Genomic DNA, 27,319 nt, shown 5'->3' with positions numbered 1-27,319 from the left:
ATATACTTTTGTACTTGAGAATAAAGGGCATACAGATTAAAACCAGTGAACATCATTTAGTTTATCTGCTGATATTAGATAGTTGTTTCAATCACCAAATGTTTATCTTTTGCAATTGTGTAGTAATTCTCTAGAATGACCCATGCCTCAACCTGCTACACAATCCAAAAATATGATCACCAGACAGTCTCATTCTCAGTCTCAGAACTTTAAGGACCACGTATATATCATTAATGCTTCCCAGGTGACTCAGCGGTAAAGAATCCACCTGCCAATGCAGGAGACATGGGTCTAATCTCTGGTCAGGGAAGATCCCCTGGAGAAGAAAATAGCAACTTACTCCAGGATTCTTGCCTGGGAAATCCCATGGACTGAGGAGCCTGGTGGGCTATAGTCCATGGAGTTGCAAAAGAGTTGGACACAACTTAATAACTAAAACAACAGCCATGTATCATTAACTCTAGTTCTGAGATCTCCCCTATACTCTAGACTTGTGTATCCAACTGTCCACTCTGTATCTTCATTGGAAGTTTAATGAACAGCTCAAACTTTCCATGTCCAAAATTGAATTCTTCATACCTATGCCTAGCCTGCTCCTCCCCTAGTGTGCCTCCTTTCAGTAAATGGCATCACCGTTTACCTAATTGCTTAGATTAGAATCCTTGGTATCATTTTAGATTACCCATTCACTCATATACCCCACATCTAATCTTTTAGAAGATCACACCAGACCTACCTTCAAAATATATTCAGAATATGGCACTTTCCACCATCATAGTATAAACTTCCATTATCTCTTGGCTAGAAAATTACTAGAAAACTATTTCCTTTTCCAGTTTATTATCTTTTCAGCAGCTAGAATTATATCAACGATACAAGTAATTTCGTATACTCCCTGATGAAAACCTTTCAGTGACTCCCATCTCACTCAGAACAAAAGCCAAAGTCTAAAATGGCCTAGAAGGCACCACACAAACTGCACCTCTACCTCTCTGACCTTTCCTCTTCTTACTTTCTTCCTTGCTTACTCTGCTCCCAACCCACAAACACAGTCCCTCATTAGGGCCATTGTACTTGTTGTTCCATCTGTCTGAAACACTCTTTACTGTTATCTTCATGACTCCCTCCACCTTTTTATTCAGATCCTTCCTCAGAGAGGCCTTCCTAATCATCCTTTCTAAAAAAAACCTTGTTCCCTCACTCCACCCATCACTATTTAGCCTCTTAACCTGCCTCTTGTGTTTTGTATGGCATTTATCATTCAGTTCAGTTCAGTTCAGTCGCTCAGTCGTGTCCGACTCTTTGCGACCCCATGAATCATAGCATGCCAGGCCTCCCTGTCCATCACCAACTCCTGGAGTTCACTCAAACTCACGTCCATCGAGTCGGTGATGCCATCCAGCCATCTCATCCTCTGTCGTCCCCTTCTCCTCCTCCTCCCAACCCCTCCCAGCATCAGAGTCTTTTCCAATGAGTAACTCTTTGCATGAGGTGGCCAAAGTACTGGAGTTTCAGCTTTAGCATCATTCCTTCCAAAGAAATCCCAGGGCTGATCTCCTTCAGAATGGACTGGTTGGATCTCCTTGCAGTCCAAGGGACTCTCAAGAGTCTTCTCCAACACCACAGTTCAAAAGCATCAATTCTTCGGCACTCAACTTTCTTCACAGTCCAACTCTCACATCCATACCTAACCAATTTTTGCTTGTTTGTTTTATGGTTTATCTCTAACACTGGAATATAAGTTCAGTGAGGGCAGGAATTTGTTCATTCATTGTTGTATACAGCTTATCTAACACAGAACTCAGTGTTTGCCAAATAAATGAGTGACTGAATGAATGAATGGTGGTAACCTAAGGAGACGGAGAAGGCAATGGCAACCCAATCCAGTACTCTTGCCTGGAAAATCCCACGGACGGAGGAGCCTGGTAGGCTGCAGTCCATTGGTTCGCAAAGAGTCGGACACGATTGAGCGACTTCACTTTCACTTTTCACTTTCATGCATTGGAGAAGGAAATGGCAACCCACTTCAGTGCTCTTGCCTGGAGAATCCCAGGGATGGAGGAGCCTGATGGGTTGCCGTCTATGGGGCCACACAGAGTCGGACACAACTGAAGCAACTTAGCAGCAGCAGCAGCAGCAGCAACCTAAGGAGAAAGTAGGTCACAGTCTGAGGAAAGAAATGAAGCACTTCTTCAAAGATATGCTGGCAATCTAAAATATAATTCACAAGATCATCTCAATATTAGTTAAAATAATCCAGCTGTTCTGTTTTCAAGCAATATAACCACTTTGAAGCCAACTGTTAAATATGCAATAAATATGAACCATAAAACCTGTAGTTTTCTTCTAAATGAAATGCAAAGATTAATAGGTGAAATGGTTTTGAAACCCAGTTTAGGAATTGTTTAAGCATTTTAAAACCCCTGTGCCAGTATTAGAATGACAACTTGAGGAAATTAATATTTATTGATCTTTATTTTTTCTAAAATATGCTGTGCCCTGGCTGTAGGAATTTTCTGCTGGTTGTCCAGTCTCCAGCTGGGACTTAACTTCCTAACTTTATTGAGACTCAATCCAAGGATACACATGTGTATACTCTGGTTTCCTGTTAGTAGTTCATTAACAAGTTCATCATGTGTTTATTCCCGTCTTAGCATTATCAAGAGACAAATCCGGAAAGGTCATGATTTTACGGTAAAATTCTATATGATTATTTCTCTGAACTCTTGATTGATGAACTATTTCTATTATAGTACATTTAGATGTAAAAGGGGATAAGTGGAAGAGTTGTTTTGTAACTTGTATTCTTAGGAAAATATTTTAGGTAGAAAAGACTCATCTGGAGAATAGTCTGTTTTAATGAATTTATGGAAAAAGGGCTTTACCATGTTTCATCAGTTATTTTCAAAAGATTCAAATAAATTAAACAGTATTAAATAGCAGTATGATACAGTGGAAACTGATTCTTATACCAGCTGTTTCTAACTAAATGGCTTTGATAGGTCATCTCTGTATTCAGGGCTTTGGTTTACTTGGCTGTAAAAAAGAGGGTGTTAGACTATGATTTTTAGATTAGTTTCAGCATTTCAGCAGTGTCTCTTAACATGATACTTTCTTACCTTTGAAAATAGGAATATCAGTTTTCATGATATGATTAATAAAAATGTTATCTTGATAATTGTTGAATCTAGATAATGGGTACATGCAGTTTCATTATATTATTTCTACTTTTATTTATCTTTCAATATTCTTAAACAATAGCAAATTTAGAAATTGAAAAAATGCCTGATAGCAGATAATATACTATGTTCGAACTAATATTGTGAAGTCTATTTCATGTCTGTGTTTTTCCTCTTATCATTCCAGGGAATTTTTTTTTTTTAATTTATACATTCTTTGATTTTTAGATAGAAGATACCTTTGTGCAGATACCTTTGGGAAGAGTAACACATTAAGTAATAGCAATTGTATTTTGAAAAACTGAAGTATTGTTGATTTACAATATTGTGTTAGTTTCAGGTGTACAGCATAGTGACTCTTTTTTTCTATAGGTTATTACAAGATAAAGGTTATAAAGCCCTGTGCTATACAGTAAATCCTTATTGTTTATCTATTTTATGTATAGTAGTTTGTATCTGTTAATGCCATACCCCGAATTTGTCTCTCCCTCCCTTCTCCTCTTTCATAACCATAAATTTGTTTTCTATGTCTGTGAGTCTGTTTCTGTTTTGTGCATAGATTCATTTGTATTATTTTCCAGATTCTACATATAAGTGATTTCATATAGTGTTTGTCTATCTCTAAGTTACTTCACTAAGCATAATACTCTTTAGATCCATCTATGTTTCTGCAAATGGCATTATTTCATTCTTTTTCTATGGCTAATATTCCATTGTTTACACATACCACATCTTCTTAAGCCAATCCTTTGTTGATGGGCACTTGGCTTGCTTCCATGTGTTGGCTATTATAAATAGTGCAGGTGTGAATTCAATTGTACTTTAATGAGGATTTATCCCTATGTTATTTAGGGTTACACAGTAAGTTGTGATAATCAAGAGACCTTGAAATATTATGGCTCAAGCAACAGACCAAAGGTGGGCATGCAGCACTGCTGCAGGAGATCATCCAAGCCTGAGGGTCCTTCTGTCTGTTGCCTGGCTGTCTCCTAGAATGGTGACTTTGTCTATGTGGTCAAATTGGCTTCCATTATCATGTCTGTGCTATAGCCTACTGGTTTAGTGAGGAGAGAGAAAGAAGTGGACAAGAGTTTTTTTGTCAAAATATGACCAAAGGTCACACACATCACTGCTGCTTGCATATCATTGTCTAAATTTCTCTCATACCTAACTGCAAAGGAGTATGGAAATGTAGTCTCTGGCTCAGAAGCCTTGCACACAGATACAGCTCATAAGATTCCATTACTAACAGGAAGAACATGAAAATGGATGCTGACAAACAGTCTTTGCTACAGTTTATCAAACAACATTATCTTGATAAGTTTCCTGAAAGACCTAGGCCTTTGCAAATAGTGGCCTGTGACTCAAGCTGGAATCAAGATTGCTGGGAGAAATATTAATAACCTCAGATACACAGATGGCACCACCCTTATGGCAGAAAGTGAAGAAGAACTAAAGAGCCTCTTGATGAAAAAAAAAAGAAAAGAAAGTAAAAAAGGAGAGTGAAAAAGTTGGCTTAAAGCTCAACATTCAGAAAACTAAGATCATGGCATCCGGTCCCATCACTTCGTGGGAAATAGATGGGGAAACAGTGGAAACAGTGGTTGACACCACTTTGGGGGGCTCTAAAATCACTGTGGATGGTGATTGCAGCCATGAAATTAAAAGACGCTTACTCCTTGGAAGGAAAGTTATGACCAACCTAGACAGCGTATTAAAAAGCAGAGACATTACTTTGTCCACAAAGGTCCGTCTAGTCAAGGCTATGGTTTTTCCAGTAGTCATGTATGGATGTGAGAGTTGGACTGTGAAGAAGCCTGAGCACCGAAGAATTGATGCTTTTGAACTGTGGTGTTGAAGAAGACTCTTGAGAGTCCCTTGGACTGCAAGGAGATCCAACCAGTCCATTCTGAAGGAGATCAGTCCTGGGTGTTCATTGGAAGGACTGATGCTGAAACTGAAGCTCCAATACTTTGGCCACCTGATGTGAAGAACTGACTCATTGGAAAAGACCCTGATGCTGAGAAAGATTGAGAGCAGGAGGAGAAGGGGATGGCAGAGGATGAGATGGTTGGATGGCATCACCGACTCAATGGACATGGGGTTGGGTAGACTCTGGGAGTTGATGATGGACAGGGAGGCCTGGCATGCTGCGGTTCATGGGGTCACAAAGAGTTGGACATGACTGAGTGACTGAACTGAACTGAACTGATGACTCATACAGAAATGGTTAAAAAGACAGTTGACTTGTTTGTAGTGCTTTCTAACATGAACTGATTATTCAGTCTCAGATTCTCTGACCCCAACTGATATCCTACCATTCAATTCAATGCTGATGCTATCTGTAGTTAGCAAAGACCCCACAGGTTAAGAGGTCAATCCCTCAAGACTGTCCCCACTTCAGATGCCAGTCAAAAGTCCCAGTACTTCTGATCAACCAGCTGTAAATTCAGGAAGTCCTAATGACTCATTTTAGGTTTGATAGTTCATTAGAATGACTCAAGGAACTTTGGAAAACACTATACTGTCTATTAATGGTTTATTATAAGAGCAGCCAAGTGGGAGACATGTAAAAGGGCAAGGTATTCGTAGGGGTAGGGGTACTTCAGTTCATGGAGGTTTTATTCTCTCTCCAAGTGTGTCAACTTCCTTGTATCTTGATGTGCTCACCAACCTTGAAACTCTCCATGCCAAGTTGTTTTTATCAAAGACTCATTAGTTAGGCATAACTGACTAAATCTTTGGTGATGGAACTCAACTTCCAGCCCCCTCTCATCTCCCAGGAGCTCAGGTAGTGGGGATGATAGTTCCAACCTCTAATCTCAAGGTTGGTTCCTCTGACAACCAACCCTCATTTTGAGCTAAGTTGGGGCTCACCAATCATCACCTCATTAGCATAAGCTTAAGTTTGGCTGAAAGGTGATCATTAAAAATACAGAAGACATTCCTTTCACTCAGAAATTCCAAGAGTCTTAGGAAATTTGTGCCAGGAACTGGGGACAAAGAGCAAATATATAAGGAGCATCAGTCTCCTACCTACTTGCTCACTCCTCTACTCCCCGCCCCCAGTCTCTTCTTAAAGACACTCACCTTTTCCACAACACTCATAGAATGAGAACTCATAGAATGAGTTCTTTCCTCTTAGCTTCTTTTGCTGCCTATGATTCTGTCATAGTTTACTGTTCTTATCACACAGAACTATAATTATCAAGTTTCTAGTTTCTATCCCTCTAACTAGAATATGAGCTACATGAGATAGTATCTAACTCACATTTGTACCTTAAACATCTAGAGCAGTACTTGGCACATCATTGCTCTATGGACCATTGAATAAAGGTGAGTGAATAGAAAACAGAATCTTGTACTACTGACCTTTGACAGTCTATGTGTCTGTGCTTAAGTGTGTTTGGTGTTATTCTGGGGACTGCATCATGATAGTGCTAATTGTATTTCCTAGCTTTTGCAGATTTCCTGAGAATCTTAGCTCTGGTATCTTGCTTTGAATCTGTGGTAGTCTGTAGAGGAATTCAGAGTTCATAAATGAATAATAGCTGGTTTTAGAGTATTAAAAACTGGATTCAGGGGAATGCAGGCAGTCTAGATGCTGTCTGTCTCACAGAGTATGTTCTTTATAGCACACTGCTTTTCTGTAGACATGTCAACTTTACCAAATAACTTTTCAAGTCAGTTTTCTGGGGTGTTATGATTTTTTTTTTAATCCCCACAGAACCTGAGAAGTTTGACATTTGCCTGAAAGTTTAAAAACTTTTCTCAAATTCAAAGAATTTTTTTAAAAAAAGTGTGTGTGTTTGTACATATAAACTATTCAATTATTTAATTATTTAATTATTTAATTAATTTAATTATTTTTAAATACTTATTTTTCTTGTTCGTGCTTATTTAATGTCTTTTAGCATAACAAAGAAAATAATACTATGACACATTAAATAATGTCTTTGCTAATTGCCTCATTTTATCAAAAGTTCAAGAATTCCTTTTTCCTGTTTTGGTGGGAGTTGCAGAACTTTACACAATGAAAGAGATATCATGACCCCTGCCAGTCAGCTACTTTAGCTGCTGAGGTATCAGGAAGAATCCCAGCAGTAGTTTTACAGGAAAAGCATTGGACTAGTTGTGAGGTCTACCCATTTTATTTTTCTTGAATGTTTGATTTCTGGAAGTAATTTAACCTATTGAAACTTGAATGATATTCATTTTTAAAACTGAAATATTATCTACTTAACTATCTCAGGGTACTAATGGATAAAATAAGGTAATAAATATGTTAAATATTCATGAGTCTGAGCAAACTCTGGGAGATAGTGAAGGATAGGAAAGCCTGGTATGCTGCAGTCCATAGAGTTGCGAAGAGTTGAACTCAGCAACTGAACAACAACAAAAAATACGTTCCTGCTAAAGAGCTCATGGATAGTACTTGTCTCTCCTAGTGATATCAGCCTACAAAGGCTCAGTTCTGACATACTCTTGACCCAATAAGAACCATTCTGTTTTAGCAGGTGGAGGTTTGGAAAAAGCCTAATGTATGCTATGCCTCTGAAATTGATCTGGGCCCCTGGGACACTTTGTAAGCTCAGGCTTTAGATTTTCTCTCTTACCCCACCATCTGCTACTGGCTGTTTAATTGGACTTTGGTTCCGATCTGAAGTTCAGTTCTTTTTCTGTGTCTCTGTTGAAATTGGGACCCAGGCCTAAATCTTTGGCCTAGTTTTTGCTGACCACTTTTCAGGGACTGACTGTTGACTGCAGAATCATTTGTATCATCTTGCCTGATTCTCTCAGAAGAATGACCTTATCCCAACTGTTCTTAGAAACTTCCCTGCTCTGAGGCTTTGACGTACCTTTTCATTTCATGTCCCTTGGGTTACACTGACCCTGGCCTTCATCAAATGTGGGTTTATACTCTTTTTTGGTTTTGGTATAGACTAACTTTCAGCTAGTGGGGGACTGCTCCAACTAGTTTTGTCCCACTTCCTTTCTCTACACCAATTAGGCTTATTCCCAAATTCTTTAATTATTTTTTTAGGAATCGCAACATGCTTTGTATCTGGGTCAGAGTAATGAGTGCTAAAGTATAAGCATACAAAGTATCACTGGCAACTTCTATTGATGTCACTAGAAAGCCATCAAGTAGGACTTTTAGTATGTTAAAATGAGTTGTCTTTTTAGTGTCTTTCCCTTCACACTAAAGAGCAAAGCTAAGTCTATGCTTTCACTGACTAAGCTATCAAATCAAAGTAGAAGTTCAAATCTAATTAACTTTAATTTCTGAGGCATGGTGCATTATTGTTTCCAACTTCATTTTATCAACTATACAGTCAGCCCTCCAGATATGGGTATTCTGCATCCACAGATAAGGAGGGCCAGTTGTACTATACCATTTTATATAAGGGACTTGAACATCCATGGATTTTGGTATCCATGTGGGGATCATGGGACTAATCCCCCATGGGCACCAAGGTATGACATTTAATTTATGGTTTTGTCAACAAAAACACACAGTGTGAGAGCTGTGAGTCAAGTTTTATTTCAGGCAAAATGAGGACTATAGCCTGAGAGACAGCACCTCAGATAGCTCTGAGAAACTGCTCCAAAGAGGTAGAGGGGAAGGTCTAAAATATGTGATTTTGATGAAGGGGAAGTACATGCAATCAAGCACATATTTTTTGCAAAAGTTTCTGCTAGTCTCTTGTAGGTGACTGCTAGTCACGATAAACAGGTGTCACCATGAATGATTTTAGTGCTTTTCTAGATATGAGGAGATGCAAGAATTGGGCTCATAAAATCAGCTCCTAAAAATATCTGTCTGAAGACCTGTCCTGCCAATTTTTCCCAGAACACATGGTGCCTCATTTCTGCTCTCTGCCCTGAGCTCCTTTCAGGTGTTGTTGAAAGTCAGCAGCTGTAGCAGCACATGATTTAATCCTTGTAGAGGTAGATGGCAAGTGCCAATTTGTAGCTGACAGTTTGCCTGTCTATAAATAAATGTACTGTGTTATTCCAAGATATTATTATACTTCTATTTCTTTAATTGTACCTCTCCATTATACTACATAGTATAATAAAATATTTGCAAGAGCCAGAGGATTTGGGGGATACAGGAAGCTTGAAAACTTCCTAGAGAGTTTTTTTTTTTTTTTAAGTAGAGACTAAATTAATTAATTGTAATTGTGATCACAGGGAAAGTAAAGAAGATTTTGAATCTAGGTCCCTATTTCCTTATCATCTCGTCAGCAAATTCTGATTATAAAATTCCTCATGTAGGCCTGATAAGTAATTTCTGACAAAAGAGCCAAACTAGCTGACATCTGAAAAGCAAATACCAAATTCCCTGAACAATTCTGTTTCTTTCCATCTTCAACTTCAATTTAAGAGGAAGCATTAACTATGCAAATGAATAAAGAAGGAAAAAAACTTAGGTAAAACACATTTAGTAATGGAGTGAAGACTGTAATCCATGGTCCCTTCTTCAGTCAGACTCTTTGCTTTTTATTTGTTTATTCATATATTTAATGTAAAATATATCTTTGTTATCGGAGATAAGTTATCAATTCTGAACCTGTGTTCCAAAGCAAAAAAGATACTTTTTAATCCATTGGAATATTAGATGGTATATAGACTGAATCCAATCTCAGTTCATTCCTATTTTGGAATAAATCACTGTCACCACTTCATCTACTTTCAAAAAACATCAAAAGTATCCAAGCTTCTTATAGTTTTGCATAGTTCCTGGTCATGGAGATAAAATCAGAAATGGATTAAAAACTGTGGAGACTTGAAAGATGAGGGCCAACTTGATGGTGATCTGAGTTTCTTAATTTTATCTGGGCTAACATAAAATCTTGTTTGGTTATGTAAAGGGATATTTTATAAACTTTCAATGGGAAAAATATACATGACACTTACTGAGTTTTAATTACAACACCAGGAATTTTAGAAATCAGGGAAAACCTTAGTCATCATCTAGTTCTAACTGCTAATTTTACATATGAGAAACTGACTGTTTCTTGGGGGGAAATGCAGAGGCAATTTTTGCTTGGAATTGCAAGTTAAACTAGATGAATTTTGAGGTTCCATTCAATAAATTTTTTGAAACTGAGGCCAAAGAAGTTAAAGAAATTGCCCAAAGTCACCTAGCTGACGGTGGGAAGGAGAGTCTAAAGTTGAATCCAGGTTTCCTGATTCCTTGTCCACTTATGATACTTTTCATACTTAAAGATATGTGAAACTCAACACAATAAAGTACTTTATAGATAGTGCACTCTGAGGAAACAACATAGTCCTGGCAATAACATACTTACCTTTAATCACTTACTTATCTTTTAATTTCCAATGTGGTGAGTCACATAGTAAAATAACATTGGCATACTGCAATGCCGTATCAGGAACTAATTAAAAGGGAAAGAAAATCATTCAGATGAACTTTGTGATTTCCTCTGAATCTTTTGACAAATATAACCTTGAATGCTGACCTGTTTAAATTCACATATTCTCATGACAGTACATTTGGTGGATAAGGCAGAGCTCCTCCTCCATAAAAACTTTAGTTCTAAGGTCATTTAAAATCCGTTAAGCTAAGAAACTGTTCATTGAGACAGATTTCAGTGACATTGCAGAAGAATTCAGTTATAACTGGACACATTATTCACTTGTACTAAGTCTGGAACTTAAGTTTGAGGGAGGGAGTGTGGGAATTAGAGGTAAGCTATTTTGAATAATTTTTTGTTTTACTTTATTCGCTTCTTTTAAAAGGGGCTCATAATTCTTTTTTGTGGCAAAAAGTTGACTTGACAATATTAATCTGGGAAAATATTGTAATATTTTGCATGAAGTTAACTAATAGGTGATGGATAATCAGAGTAAATAACACTGGATTTTAATTTTTATTATTCTCATCTTATTAGCTTTTATTTTCTATAAAAAAATCATACCTTTTATAAGCAAACCTGGTCCATTAGAAATGGTAAAGATAGTTTCATTTTAAAGTTAAGAGGTTTTCTGAGAGTTCTGTGTGATTTTTTTTTCTATAAATGTGAATTTTCCACTTCACTGTAACTTTTCTCTCTTAACCTTAGAAATAACCATAGAGCTCCTTTAAAATGAATGATTTCTTTTATATGACAGTTTGATTTAATATATGGAGCATGCATACCTCTATATATGATGATTTTATTTATTTGAATATTATGGTTATGTATATAGGAAGTTATTAAAATAAAATTTCTGATTTTCACTGTTTTTGCTCTGAAGTCAACTAGCATTTTATGCATCTGACGTCGTCTTCCTTTGAAAGAATATATAGTTAACACTTAAATGTGACTATCACTTTTATACATTGCACTTATTTTGGGTGCTTCCAGATTATCTTTCTTTTTTGAATATGTAAAAAGATATATAAAATTAGATGAATACAGGGTGTCTATCAGCTGTCTTTGGTCAAAATTTTATTGATACACAGAATTTTTAGAGTGTTTAAGACTTGGAATCTCATAGATGATTTCTTCTTATTATTAAATAATAAACCTCCCATATATAGTCCTGTGACCTTGGGATAGACATCCTCCCACTTCTCTGTCTTTATTTATTCATCTGTAAAATGAACCAGATGTCCTGACTCTGCCTAATGTGAAAGGCAGTAGAAATGTTTGAAATGATTATTCAAACAATAAGATTAAACAAAGGAGAAACAGAACAACTACTGGATTCTTAATTTTTTTGATGCTATGATGTTACCTGTAAATGAAAAACTTGCCTTCAGGGTTTTTTTTTTTTTTTTTTTTTGACAATTGGAGAAATATCACCTGTACTTTTTTACAACTTGGAGAAGTAGGGGTGAAATAGATTGCTTGTTCCCTTTGATGTATTTTTCAGAGTGTCTCCAAAGAATTGATAAGAGGTGGCGCCTAGATATGGGAGAAGACAACTAATAGCAATTGGGTTTTTATGCCCAGTATGCTGGGCTTCCCTGGTGGCTGACAGTAAACAATCCACTTTCAATGCGAGATATCAGGTTTGATCCCTGATTTGGGAAGATCCTCTGGATAAAGGAAAGGCAACCCACTCCAGTATTCTTGCCTGGAGAATTCCATGGACAGAGAAGCCTGGCAGGTTACAGTACATGGGGTCGCGAAGAGTCAGACATGACTAAGTGACTTTCACTTTCACTCTACTTTCCTCCCATTTAAGTATTTCCTAAACCCCAAGTATTACTGCCTTCATGTTATAGGTAAAAAAATTTAGGTACAGAAAGCTGAAGTGTGTTGTTTAAATCTGTGTGGCTGCAATGTCTGGGCTCCTCCCATTATTCCATGCTTCTTCTATAGTTTCATGGAGACAATACTGAGAAGATTTGGAATTATGTCTTTCATTTTTTTCTGTTGGCTCAAGATTTATACTGGGGAGATGGATAACATAGAGTCACAGAGTAGGTAGGCAGGTGCCTACATGATATGATTTGCAAAGCAGTTGACAGGTGCCTGTCCACAAATATCATCTTCATTGACTCGTCATGTTCACTTTCCCTGAGGTTTTACCTCTAAATGATTACTTTCCTTGTTTTGTTTATGTTTGCCAGTGGAGATGTTGGGAGGACTTCCAAATGCACATACCCCTGGGAGAGTTCATGTATTAAGTCTTTCATCATTTAATATCTTAGCAGCAGTGGGAAATTACAGAAAGAACTCAGATTTAGGAGCCAGGAAGACCTGGAACTGAATTCTGATTCCACATGCTATTAATAGCTGTTTAACTTTCATGGGATAATTAATCTCCCAGAACTTCACTTTCTTCTTGAGTAAAACAAAAATAACAATATATATGCATATATATTAATTATAACATAGTAGACATTTGGTGTGGGTAGTTGTGGTAGAGTGGGAAGAGCACTGGAATGGAAGTCAGGAGATTTGGTGTCCTGCCATATTGGTTTTACTTGTGTAGGCAAATATTTATTGAGCATCCACTGTGTCATGCACTGTGCTAGGTACTGAGGATACAACAGGGAATAATTTGAAGTTCCTGCTTTCTAATATCTGAAATTCTAGTTTGGTGCTAAGCTAATTATATCCATATCATACACATGTAGAAAAGGATTAATGTTCTTCAAATTTTAGAGATGGGAAACTAAGGGTTAAATGGTATCATAGTGAGCAAAGTAAACATACTCCCTAATGCTCATTGGAAAATCTCATGGACAGAGGAGCCTGGTGGGCTGCAGTCCATGGGGTTACAAAGAGTCAGGCACGACTGAACGACTAACACTTACTTAATCCTCATTGACTTGAAATAGAAATTAATCAGATAAATATAAGGTTAAAACCATTATAAGTCTTTAAAGGAAAAGTAGTCAGTGCTCTAAAAGCATGTAGCAGAGGCTGCACATCAGCTTCTCTAAGTGACATCTGAGCTGAGATCTAATAAATGAACAGGAGCTAACCAGGTCATTCTTCTACATGTTATTATTCAGATGGATTTCCTTCAGCTCTTTTATGCCCTCTTTGTTGGCTGTTGCAAACGGTCACTTCTCTTAAGTCTCCTACTCAGCTACTCAGCACATTTATTCTCCAGAGGTGGATTTGGTTCCTATTTGACATAGAAAATAAGAGCCACCAGGTGTGTCTGAACCTCTCCTCCACCTACCTCGTTATCTTTTATACATACACTGATTTGCATCTTTATCCATGCTTTTGTCTGAGGATACACTAGCCCTCTATCAATCCAAGTTCAATCTCTCTGCCTTTGTTTTAGATTCCATACCTTCCTATTGCTATTTCAGGGATCTTTTTATATAATGATCACCTTTCTCTTCTGTATTTTTAACCTTTTCCTCTCTGTGAGTTCTTTTCTTAGAAAAAGGGGGGAAAAGACCATTTCTTGACCCTTCTTTGTACAACCAAACTTCAATAATGGGTCCACACATATAACTGCCTTTACAATGGTCACTGCTGATGCTGCTGCTAAGTCGCCTCAGTCATGTCCGACTCTGTGCGACCCCATAGACAGCAGCCCACCAGGCTCCACCGTGGGATTCTCCAGGCTAGAACACTGGAGTGGGTTGCCATTTCCTTCTCCAATGTGTGAAAGTGAAAAGTGAAAGTAAAGTCGCTCAGTTGTGTCCGACTAGTAGCGATCCCATGGACTGCAGCCTACCAAGCTCCTCTGTCCATGAGATTTTCTAGGCAAGAGTACTGGAGTGGCTTGCCATTGCCTTCTCCGACCATAGTCATGAATTACTTCTTATTTCCAAGTACAGCAGGCGCATTTCAGTTCTTGTCTTGCTTGCCCCATGCCTTTCCTTCATTGACATGTGAGGCTCTTGGCTGTTGAATGCTTTTTCCTTGGAATCTTCTGTTTCACTAATGTCAATGATTATCAGTTCTTCCTGTCAGTACCATTTATTACCATCAGATTAAGTCCAAAGTCTTAACAGGACTCAGAAAGCATGCCTATGTATCAGCTGTTCATGGAATTTCCCAGGTAAGAATACTGGAGTGGGTTGCCATTTCCTGCTCCAGGGGATCTTCCCAACCCAAGGATTGAACCCGACTCTCTTGCATCTCCTGCATTGGAAGGCAGATTCTTTACCACTGCACCACTTGGGAATGTACCGGTATACTGCAGCCAAAGCAAACCACTTGTGTAATAGATCCATGAATTCATTAAGATGTCTCACTTCCTTGCTTTTGCTTCATCAATTACCATTGAGGAGAAATCCTTTCCTCAAGTTCCCCAGGCACACACCTACTCCTTATCTATGAGGATGTTTAGATACATATTCCTGTAAGGACACTTACTTGACTCCACCACTCCCAAGAGTAGATTATGTGCCAGTCCTCTGTGCTCCTAAGGGCTTGCCTCTCTCTGGAAACTTACCACATCTTATTATAATTGGGGCTTCCCTGGTGGCTTAGTTGGTAAAGAATTCACCTGCAATGCAGGAGACTCAAGTTTGATCCCTGGGTTGGGAAGATCCCCTGGAGTAGGGAATGGCTACCCACTCCAGTATTTTGGCCTGGAGAATCCCATGGACAGAAAAGCCTGGTAGGCTCAGACACGATTTTAACTTCACTTCATTATAATTGAAGTTCAGTTTAGTTCAGTTTGGCCGCTCAGTCATGTCTGACTCTTTGTGACTCCATGGCCACGTCATGCCTTCCTGTCCATCACCAACTCCCAGAGTCTACTCAAACTCATGTCCATTGAGTCAGTGATGCAATCCAACCATCTTATCCTCTGTCATCCCCTTCTCCTCCCACCTTCAATCTTTCCCGGCAGCAGGGTCTTTTCCAATGAATCAGTTTTTCTCATCAGGTGGCCAAAGTATGGGAGTTTCAGCTTCAACATTAGTCCTTACAATGAATGAATATTCAGAACTGATTTCCTTTTAGGATGGACTGGTTGGATCTCCTTGCAGTCCAAGGGACTCTCAAGAATCTTCTCCAACACCACAGTTCAAAAGCATCAATTCTTCAGCACTCCGCTTTCTTTATAGTCCAACTCTCACATCCATGTATGACTACTGGAAAAACCATAGCCTTGACTAGATGGACCTTTGTTGGCAAAGTAATGTCTCTGCTTTTTAATATGCTGTCCAGGTTGGTCATAACTTTTCTTCCAAGGAGCAAAACTCTGTTAATTTCATGGCGGCAGTCACCATCTGCAGTGATTTTGGAGCCCCCCAAGATAAAGTCAGCCACTGTTTCCACTGTTTCCCCATCTATTTGCCATGAAGTGATGGGACCAGATGCCATGATCTTAGTTTTATGAATATTGAGTTTTAAGCCAACTTTTTCACACTCTTCTTTCACTTTCATCAAGAGGCTCTTTAGTTCTTCTTCACTTTCTTCCATAAAGGTGGTGTCATTTGCATATCTGAGGTTATTGATGTTTCTCCTAACAGTCTTGATTGCAGCTTGTGTTTCTGCCAGCCCAGTGTTTCTCATGATGTACTTTACATATAAGTTAAATAAGCAGGGTAACAATATACAGCCTTGATGTACTCTTTTCCCAATTATGAACCAGTCTGTTGTTCCATGTCCAGTTCTAACTGTTGCTTCCTGACCTGCATACAGATTTATAAGGAGGCAAGTAAGGTGGTCTGGTATTCCCATCTCTAAGAATTTTCCACAGTTTGTTGTGATCCATACAGTCAAAGGCTTTGGCATAGTCAGTAAAGCAGAAATAGATGTTTGTCTAGAACTCTCTTGCTTTTTTGATGACCCAAAGGATGTTGGCAATTTGATCTCTGTTTCCTCTGCCTTTTCTAAAACCAGCTTGAACATCTGGAATTTCACGCTTCACGTACTGTTGCAGCCTGGCTTAGAGAATTTGGAGCATTACTTTGCTAGCGTGTGAGATGAGAGCAATTGTGTGGTAGTTTGAGCATTCTTTGGCATTGCCTTTCTTTGGGATTGGAATGAAAACTGACCTTTTCCAGTCCTGTGGCCACTGCTGAGTTTTCCAAATTTGCTGGCATATTGAGTGCAACACTTTCACATCATCATCGTTCAGGATTTGAAATAGCTCGACTGGAATTCCATCACCTCCACTAGCTTTGTTTGTAGTGATGCTTCCTAAGGCTCACTTGACTTCACATTCCAGGATGTCTGGCTCTAGGTCAGTGATCACACCATCGTGGTTTTTTGGGTCATGAAGATCTTTTTTGTGTAGTTCTTCTGTGTATTCTTGTCACCTCTTCTTAATATCTTCTGCTTCTGTTAGGTCCATACCATTTCTGTCCTTTTTAGTGCCCATCTTTGCATGAAAATTTCCCTTGATATCTCTGATTTTCTTGAAGAGATCTCTAGTCTTTCCTACTCTATTGTTTTCCTCTATTTCTTTGCATTGGTCACTGTGAAATGCTTTTTTGTCTCTCCTTGCTCTTCTTTGGAACTCTGCATTCAAATGGGTATATCTTTACTTTTAATTGAAGTTAGCATCATGAAATAGTCCACAAATGTGTGTATGTAAGAAATTTCACATTTAAATATGTTCAGTTCCCTTGTATTCAACATTCTGCCAGAAAAATAAAATATGCAATTTCAGTCAATACTTGAACCTCCTACTGGCTCGAGCAAATATGCTGAAAACTTAGGCAACACCACACTACCAGGGAAGCCCTGTTGGTCACTAATCAGTAACTGTCAACTGTATGATATAGTCTCTGATATACCATTTTGTCTCTGTCAGGTATGGTCCTTTTTGGTTTGCTGCTGCTTCTTCTGTATCATGCTTAGGGGACTGGATGATTTCTGGGATTGAGTCCCCTGTGTCTAGAGCCCAGCACACTCATTACAATTTCTCTGAGCTTTTGCCCTTCCTTGGCTGCCACTATCGAATGTTGAGTTCTCCTGTTCTCCTTGCCACCTCTAACCCCTATCAGAGCCCTGACTTCTTTTTGTCTAAAGTGTATGTCCCTTTCTAGCTTGAATATCCTAAAAGAAATTCTATCTGTCTTCCAGAGACCTGCATTGGTACGTCCAAGCATGATCTCTCCAGTGAGCTTGGGTTTTGGGAATACAGAAGCCAGGAAGGAAAGTCTGTGTGGAAAACTTCAAATTTCAGTCCTGGCAACCGGGGAGTAGGGATCTCCTCGGGTGAGGTAAAGAAGAAAAAAAGGCTCAACTATCTTCTTAAAATTGTAGGGAGAAGTGAAAAAACTTAGACAAAAATACAAATAATTATCCCAAAATACATTGGCAATACTTGCCTGTTTATGAGATTCTCCCTTCACTAAATTGTGAGTGCCTTTTAACATACTGTAGAATTTCATTCCCTAATATTTCAGTAGAGAGTACAGAGGAGACTTACAAAATTCAGTCTGGGAAGAGGGAGTGCAGAAAGCTTATAGAAGTTAAGTGCTATGCATGTCTGCGTGTTCAGTTACTTCAGTCATGTCCGATTCTTTGTGACCCTATGGACCGTATGAAGCCCACAAGGCTCCTGATGGAGCCTATGGAGCCCACCAGGCTCCTCTGTCCCATTGTGTTCTCCAAGCAAGAATACTGGAGTGGGTTGCCATGCTGTCCTCCAAGGAATCTTCCTGACCCAGGGATCAAACTTGTATCTCCTACATTGTTGGCAGATTCTTAAACAACTGAGCCACCTGGAAAGCCCAGAAGTAAGTGCTACTTGAGCTAAATCTCAGTGATTAGGGGTAATCAATGATTAGGCTAGGTAAAACAGGATTGGTATCAGGGGACCTGCATAACTAACAGCTTAAAGATACAAAACTCTACTTTTCAAGATCTATAGGTAGGAGATGAGACTGAAAGTGTTAATAAGGTCCAGATAATAAGAAGTATTGATTACTATGTTAAAGAGTTTATATGTTATTTTATGAGAGGCAATGCTGCATAGAGATTAAGGCACAAACTCTGGAATGATACGTGCTTGCCTTTGAATCTGTCTCCATTCATTACTACCTATGGGACCTTGAGATAATCATTTAGCTTTTCTGTGCCTCAGTTTCCTTATTGGTAGAATAGGATGACATCACTACCTATTTCATAATGCCATGGTCAGGATTAAGTGAATTAATACAGTGAAGTGCTTATAAAAGCACTTAGCACACTATAAGCAGCATTGAATTGTGAGCTATTATAAACTGACCTGTAGAGCAATGGGAAGCCAATGAATGAGTTTGAATGGATGTATTTGTGTTTTGAAAAGGTCACACTGGCTAAAGCATTGAAGATTGCTTGAATCTGACATGTTGTATAGGGTAAAATGTATCAGGATGTAATTGTACTTCATCAGTCAAGGAACGGTGATGGTTAGGATTAGGGTCATGACAGCGAAGATGGAGTGATATGGATAGGTCACAAAGGTAAAATAATTAGAGAAGGAGATCATGGTTGAAGATAAATGAAAGAAAGGAATCTAGGATGATTCCTATGTTTCTGGTTTAGGACACTGCTTGGGAAGTCCTACTGTCATTTGGTACTGGAAATAGAGGAAAGGAAATTGATGATAAGTTGCATTAGTGTTTTGAGTATTTATAATCCCCATGTGTATTCACGTTCTTTGAAACAGAGACAACTGAATTTCATCATCTGTCTGTGTTTTGAAATCATGTACTGAAGGGTTATTTGGATATCTTAAGAAAATCTTCATAAATGGAATTTATCAGTGTTCTAGGAAAGATATATTCTTCTCCATGCCTTTCTTTGATAAGTACAGGTTTGTTATTTATACAAGTTAAAAATATTATTGGTGACTGATGTAGAAGTATCAAGGCACTATGATAGAGCATGGTAACTTTGTTTTGGATGAGGAATCTGTCAGTTTTCCCAAATGAGAGAGTCTCTGGAAATAACTAGTTCATAGTCAAAGTCATATCAGTTCATTCACTCATTCAGCAGACATTTATTGCCTACTATGTGACAAGCCTCATACTAATACAAAAGCAGAAGCAGTTTTTGCTCTCATGGACTTTACAATAACCAGAATTGATGGGCCCTACTCAAACAGTCACAGTGATAAATGTATAATTTTAAATTCTAACTACTTTGAAGGAAAGTTTCCAGTGTTGGTGTTTTATGAATTAAAAGGTTTCTAGAATCAGACTGATTAGGCTGGAATACTGCTTCTTCCTCCTTAAGTAAGTAAGTAAGTGTTAGTCGCTCAGTCATGCCCGACTCTTTGTGACCCCATGGACTGCAGCCCACCAGGCTCCTCTGTCCATGAGATTTTTCCAGGCAAGGATACTGGAGAGGGTTGCCATTTCCTTCTCCAGGGGATCTTCCCAACTGAGGGATTGAACCCGGGTCTCCTTCACTGCAGGCAGATTTGTTATCGACTGAGCTACAAGGGAAGCCCACTTCCCTTGTACTTACTATCTTCCTACTTACTAACTATGTAATCTTGGATCAGTAATTTAACCCTTCTGTGTCTCATTTTCTCATGTGAAATGGAGAAAATAATATGAGTAGAAGTGAACTAGTCCAAGGGGGATAGAAAGAGATACAAATATTCCAGGAAGATGGAATAACAAGTGCGCAGGCCCTCTAGTGAGAGCCCAGACCACAATATAGAAGAATGTATAAAAGGCATCTGTAAAAGTAGTCAGATGTCACAATACTTAGGACCTTGAGAATCAAGTCAAATATTTTTATATTTATTCCAAAAGGAAGCTGTGAAGAATTTTTAGTAAGGAAGTTGTGTAATCATATTTACATTTGGAAAACAGAAGAAAGGCACCTAGCCTACAGTGTGGAAATAGGGTGGTGCCACAGTAAATTCAGAGACATGTATTAAGAAGTTATTGTAAGAGTCCAGGAAAATTATGATGATGATTTGAACTAGTATGGGAGGGAGACAGATTCAAGTAATTTCACAGGATGTTTGAAAAATGGATTAAATGATTATGGGTTAGATGTGAGATATAGATATTAGGTGTTTATTCTTTGATTAGGTGTCTATTCTTTCATTTCTGGTTTATACTGTTGAATAGATTCCACTGCCAATTAGTGATATGGGACCACTATACCTTGACACCTTGAAACTACTACAACTCTGGCAAAAGGACCCCTTTTCAGTTGGAAGATTGTGATTTTGATATTTTGCATTTGCGTTGTGTTTGAGACTTCTAAGTGTACAATTTTGAGAAAATGATTAGATATACAGGTCTGGTGCTCAGAACAGGAACAGTAGCTTGAGTGAGAGATAAATGTTTGAAAGTCATTAGCATGTAGATGGTAATGGAAGCTAGGGAGTGGATAAATTTTCCTAGGGAGAACATACAGTCAAGGAGATGAGGGTTTCAAAGAACTTCATTTAATATTAGGATAAGTAAAGTATGAACCTGTATGAAATGAAAAGTGTAGCCAGAGAGGTAGAAGGAAAACTGGGACACTGCTGTGAGAAAAGCCAAGGGAACACTGTTTCAAGAAGGATGGTGGTTAACAGATGAATTCCACTAAGATTGGGCTAAAAAAAGATTGATTGGATTCAGTCACATGTTTCAGGAAAGTCATGGATTAGCGGAAGAAGCCGGAAAGAAATGGAGTGGTGAAGAGTGAGTGGGAGGTGTGAAAATAGCAAAGATAAGACAACTCTTCCTAGAAATTTGACTGTGAAGAAGTTGGGAGAATTAGAGCAGTAGGTGGAGACAAATATATGGGTAAGATAGTTTTTTATTTATTTTTTTTTTAAGTTTGGGGAGAAATAGGATATTTTAATGCTAATGGGTATATCGAACTGATATTTATGTATCTGTACACACATCTCATGTATATTAAAGATATATGTAGTTGCTGTTCAGCTGCTAAGTCATGTCCGGCTCTTGCAACACCATGGACTGCAGCACACCAAGCTCCTCTGTATTCCACTATCTCCTGGAATTTGCTCAGACTCATGTTCACTGAGCTGATGATGCCATCCAACCTCTGTCGCCCCCTTCTTCTCCTGCCTGCAATCTTTCCCAGCATGAGTCTTTTCCAATGAGTTAGATCTTTACATCATGTGGCTAAAGTATTGGAGCTTCAGCTTCAACATCAGTCCATCCAATGAATATTCAGGGTTGACTTTTTTAGAAATGACTGGCTGGATCACCTTCCCTGTGGCTCAGCTGGTAAAGAATCTGCCTGCAATGGGGGAGACCTGGATTCGATACCTGGGTTGGAAAGATCCCCTTGAGAAGGGGAAGGCTACCCACTCCAGTATTCTGGCCTAGAGAATTCCATGGACTGTATAGTATACGGGGTCGCAAAGAATCAGACATGACTCCTGCTGTCCAAGGGACTCTCAAGAGTCTTCTCCAACACCACAGTTTGAAAACATTAATTCTTCAGTGCTCAATCTTCTTTATGGTCCAAACTCACACCTGTACATGACTACTGGAAAAACCATAGTTTTAACTATATGGAACTTTGTTGCCAAAGTGATGTCTCTGCTTTTTAATACGCCGTCTAGGTTTGTCATAGCTTTTGTTCTAAGGAGCAAGTGTCTTTTATTTTCATGGCTGCATTAAGTGTCCGCACTGACTTTGGAGCCCAGGAAAATAAAATCCGCCATTGTTTCCACTTTTTCCCCATCCATTTGCCATGAAATGATGGGGCCAGCTGCATTGATCTTAGTTTTTTGAATGCTGAATTTTAAGCCAGCTTTTTCACTCTCCTCATTCACCTTCATCAAGAGGCTCTTTAGTTCCTCTTCACTTTTGGCCATTAGAGTGGTGTCATCTGCATATCTGAAGTTGTTGATATTTCTCCCAGCAATCTTGATTCCAGCTAGTGATTCATCCAGCCTGGCATTTTGCATGATGAACTCTGCATATAAGTTAAATAAGCAGAGTGACAATATACAGCCTTGACGTATTTCTTCCCCGATTATGAACCAGTTCATTATTCTATGTCTGGTTCTTATTGTTGCTTCTTGTCCTGCATACAGGTTTCTCAGCAGACAGGTAAGATGGTCCAGTATTCCCATTTCTTTAAGAATTTTCTACAATTTGTTGTGATCCACACAGTCAAAGGCTTTAAAGTTGTCAATGAAGTAGAAGAAGATGTTTGTCTGGAATTCCCTTGCTTTTTTGATGATCCACCAGATGTTGGCAATTTGATCTCTGGTTCCTCTGCCTTTTCTAAATCCAGCTTGAGCGTCTGAAAGTTCTCACGTCACTGTTGAAGCCTAGCTTGAAGGATTTTGAGCATTAACTTGCTAGCATGCAAAATGAGCTTAACAGTACAGTAGTTTGAACATTCTTTGGCATTGCTTTTCTTTGGGATTTGAATGACCTTTTCCAGTCCTGTGGCCACTGCTGAGTTTTCCAAATTTGCTGGCATATTGAGTGCAGCACTTTCACAGCATCATCTTTCAGGATTTGAAAGAGCTCAACTGGAATTCCATCACTTCCACTAGCTTTGTCCATAGTAATGCTTCCTAAGACCCACTTGACTTTGCAGTCCAGGATATCTGGCTCTAGGTGACTAACCAAGCTATCGTGGTTAACTGGGTCATTAAGACCTTTTTTTGTACAGTTCTTCTGTGTATTCTTGTCACCTCTTCTTAATCTCTTTTTTTTTTCCTACTCCTTTATTGCCACATAAATCTGTTAACTCAATATACAACATATTGTAGAATATGAATGTTTCACAAAGAGTGGTAAACATTTTCCAAGGTACTATCCAAATGATAACAATTCCCTTTAATTTATGAAATAAAATCCTAACTCTTTACCATTAGCTTTATAAAAAAGAGCCAGATCTAATGTATCTTCTTCTTTTTTTTTAACCTTTTAGGAAAAGAATTTTTTTTAATTTTATTTTATTTTTAAACTTTACATAATTGTATTAGTTTTGCCAAATTGTTAGGCCTATACCATTTCTGTCCTTATTGTGCCCATATTTGCATGAAATGTTCCCTTGGTATCTCTAATTTTCTTGAAGAGATCTCTAGTCTTTCCCATTCTTTTGTTTTCCTCTATTTCTTTGCATTATTCACTTAAGAAGACTTTACTTTTTTTATTTTATTTTTTAACTTTACAATATTGTATTGGTTTTGCCATATATCAACATGAATCCACCACAGGTATACATGTGTTCCCCATCCTGAACCCTCCTCCCTCCTCCCTCCCCATACCATCCCTCTGGGTCGTCCCAGTGCACCAGCCCCAAGCATCCAGTATCGTGCATCGAACCTGGACTGGCGACTCGTTTCATATATGATATTATACATGTTTCAATGCCATTCTCCCAAATCATCCCACCCTCTCCCTCTCCCACAGACTCCAAAAGACTGTTCTATACATCAGTGTCTCTTTTGCTGTCTCGTATACAGGGTTATTGTTACCATCTTTCTAAATTCCATATACCTTGATGTCCATCAGCAGATGAATGGATAAGAAAGCTGTGGTACATATACACAAAGGAGTATTGATCAGCCATTAAAAAGAATACATTTGAATCAGTTCTAATGAGGTGGATGAAACTGGAGCCTATTATACAGAGTGAAGTAAGCCAGAAAGAAGACTTTCTTATCTCTCCCTGCTATTCTCTGGAACTCTGCATTCAGTTGGGTTTGGGTTTATCTTTCCCTTTCTCCTTTGCTTTTCACTTCTCTTCTTTCCTCAGCTATTTGTAAGGTCTCCTCAGACAAACATTTTGCCTTCTTGCATTTCTTTTTATTGGGGATGGTTTTGGTCATCACTTCCTGTACAATGTTATGAACCTCTGTCCATAGTTCTTTAATCACTCTGTCTACCAGATCTAATGTCATGAATTGGTTTGTCACCTCCACTGTGTAATTGTAAAGCATTTGATACTTGAATGGTCGAGTGGTTTTCCCTACTTTCTTCATTTTAAGCCTGAATTTTGCAATAAGGAGCTGATGATATGAGCCACAGTCAGCTCCAAGTCTTGTTTTTGCTGTATAGAGCTTCTCCATCTTTGACTGCAAAGAATATAATCCATTTTATTTTGGTATTGACCATCTAGTGATGTCCACGTCTAGAGTGGTCTCTTGTGTTGTTGGAAGAGGGTGTTTACTATGACCAACGTGTTCTCTTGACAAAACTCTTAGCCTTTGTCCTGCTTCATTTTGTACTCCAAGGCCAAACTTGCCTGTTACTCCGGGTATCTCTTGACTTCCTACTTTTGCATTCCAGTCCTGTATGATGAAAAGGACATCTTTATTTGGTGTTAGTTCTAGAAAGTCTTGTAGATCTTCATAGAACTGCTCAACGTCAGCTTCTTTGGCATTAGTGGTTGCTACATAGACTTGGGTTATTGTGATGTTGAATGATTTGCCTTAGAAACTAACTGAGATCATTCTGCCTTTTTTGAGATTACCCAAGTACTGCATTTTGGACTCTGTTGTTGACTATGAGGACTATCCCATTTCTTCTAAGGGATTCTTGCCCACAGTCATAGATATAAAAATCATCTTATTGAAATTCACCCACCCATCCATTTTAGTTCACTGATTCCTAAAAAGTCTATGTTCATGCTTGCCATCTCCTGCTTGACCACGTCAAATTTCTCTTGATTCATGGACCTAGCATTTTAGGTTCCAATGCAATATTGTTCTTTAGAGCATCAGATTTTACTTTCACCACCAGTTCAGTTTAGTCGCTCAGTCATATCCAACTCTTTGGGACCCCATAGACTGGAGCACAGCAGGCTTCCCTGTCCTTCACCAACTCCTGGAGCTTGTTCAAATTCATGTCCATTGAGTCTGTGATGCCATCTAACCATCTCATCCTCTGTCATCCCCTTCTCCTCCTGCCTTCAATCGTTCCCAGCAGGAGGGTCTTTTCCAGTGAGTCAGTTCTTCGCATCAAGTGGCAAAGTATTGGAGTTTCAGCTTCAGCATCAGTCCTTCCAATGGATATTTGGGACTGATTTCCTTTAGGATGGACCAGTTGGATCTCCTTAATGTCCAAGAGACTCTCAAGAGTCTTCTCCAACACCACAGTTCAAAAGCATCAATTCTTCAGTGCTCAGCCTTCTTTATGGTTCAACTCGCACACCCATACATGACTACTAGAAAAACCATAGCTTTTAACTATACAGACCTTTGTTGGCAAAGTAATGTCTCTGCTTTTTAATATGCTGTCTAGGTTGGTCATCACTTCCCTGTTGGCTCAGACGGTAAAGCGTCTGCCTACAGTGCAGGAGACCTGGGTTCGATCCTTGGGTCGAGAAGATTCTCTGGAGAAAGAACTGACAACCCACTCCAGTACTCTTGCCTGGAAAAACCCATAGAAGGAGGAGCCTGGTAGGCTACAATCTGTGGGGTCACAAGGAGTCACACACAACTGAGTGACTTCACTTTCTTTCTTTCTTTCACTTTCTAGGTTGGTCATAGCTTTTCTCCAAGGAGCAAGCGTCTTTTAATTTCATGGTTGTAGTTACCATCTGCAATAATTTTGGAGCCCCCCAAAATAAAGTCTCTCACTGTTTCCATTGTTCCTCATCTATTTGCCATGAAGTGATGGGACCAGTTGCCATGATCTTAGTTTTCCGAGTGCTGAGTTTTAAGCCAGCTTTTTCACTCTCCTCTTTCACTTTCATCAAGAGGCTCTTTAGTTCTTCTTCACTTTCTGCCATAAGGGTGGTGTCATCTGTGTACTTGAGGTTATTGATATTTCTCCCGGCAATCTTGATTCCAGCTTGTGCTTCATCCAGCTGGGCACTTCACGTGGTGTACTCTGCATATAAGTTAAATAAGCAGGGTGCCAATATACAGCCTTAACATATTTCTTCTCCAATTATGAACCAGTCTGTTGTTCCATGTCTAGTTCTAACTGTTGCTTCTTGACCTGTATACAGATTTCTCAGGAGGCAGTTAAGGTGCTCTGGTATTCCCATCTCTTTAAGAATTTTTCACAGTTTATTGTGATCCACACAATGATTTTGGCATAGTCAATAAAGCAGAAGAAGATGTTTTTCTGGAATTCTCTTGCATTTTCTATGATCCAACAGATGTTGGCAATTTGATCTCTGGTTCCTCTGCCTTTTTCTAAATCCAGCTTGAACATTTGGAAGTTCATGGTTCATGTACTGTTGAACCCTGGCTTGGAGAATTTTGAGCATTACTTTGCTAGCATGTGAGATGAGTGCAGATGTAGGGTAGGTTGAATATTCTTTGACATTGCCTTTCTTTGGGATTGGAATGAAAGCTGACCTTTTCCAGTCCTGTGGCCACTGCTGAGTGTTCCAAATTTGCTAACATATTGAGTGTAGCACTTTCACAGCATCATCTTTTAGGATTTGGAATAGCTCAACTGGAATTCCATCACCTCCACTAGCTTTGTTTGTAGTGATGCTTCCTAAGGCCCCCTTGACTTCTCATTCCAGGATCTGGCTCTAGGTGAGTGATCACACCATCATCGTTATCTGGGTCATGAAGATATTTTTGTATAGTTCTTCTGTGTATTCTTGTCACCTCTTCTTAATATCTTCTGCTTCTGTTAGGTCCATACCATTTCTGTGCTTTATTGTGCCTGTCTTTGCATCAAATGTTCACCACCGGGCACATCCATAGCTGAGCATCATTTCTGCTTTGGCCCAGCCTCTTCATTATTTCTGGAGCTATTTCTCCGCTCTTGCCCAATGGCTTATTGGACACTTACCCACATACAGGGCTCATCTTCTGGTGTCATATCCTTTTGCCTTTTTATA

General features: G+C 38.8%; 1 protein-coding gene across 5 annotated transcripts in view; it reads left to right on the top strand.

Annotated features, from left to right (window-relative positions):
- The window catches only part of IL13RA2 (interleukin 13 receptor subunit alpha 2), an 83,267-nt gene that overhangs the window by 8,082 nt on the left and 47,866 nt on the right, over nucleotides 1-27,319 (top strand). The window contains exon 1 of one of the 5 annotated variants that reach the window (XM_061409542.1): nucleotides 10,686-10,897. The exons of the other annotated variants lie outside the window; for them this stretch is intronic. The gene's annotated coding sequence lies outside the window, so the exon portion shown is untranslated. Of the gene's footprint in view, nucleotides 1-10,685; nucleotides 10,898-27,319 lie in introns of those variants that run through there. 5 annotated transcript variants of the gene reach the window in all.

This window comes from Bos javanicus, chromosome X, assembly GCF_032452875.1.
Source record: "Bos javanicus breed banteng chromosome X, ARS-OSU_banteng_1.0, whole genome shotgun sequence".
Classification (NCBI taxonomy): Eukaryota; Metazoa; Chordata; class Mammalia; order Artiodactyla; family Bovidae; genus Bos; species Bos javanicus.
Note: the sequence above shows the minus strand (reverse complement) of the source record. Positions and strands in the feature narration are given on the sequence as shown.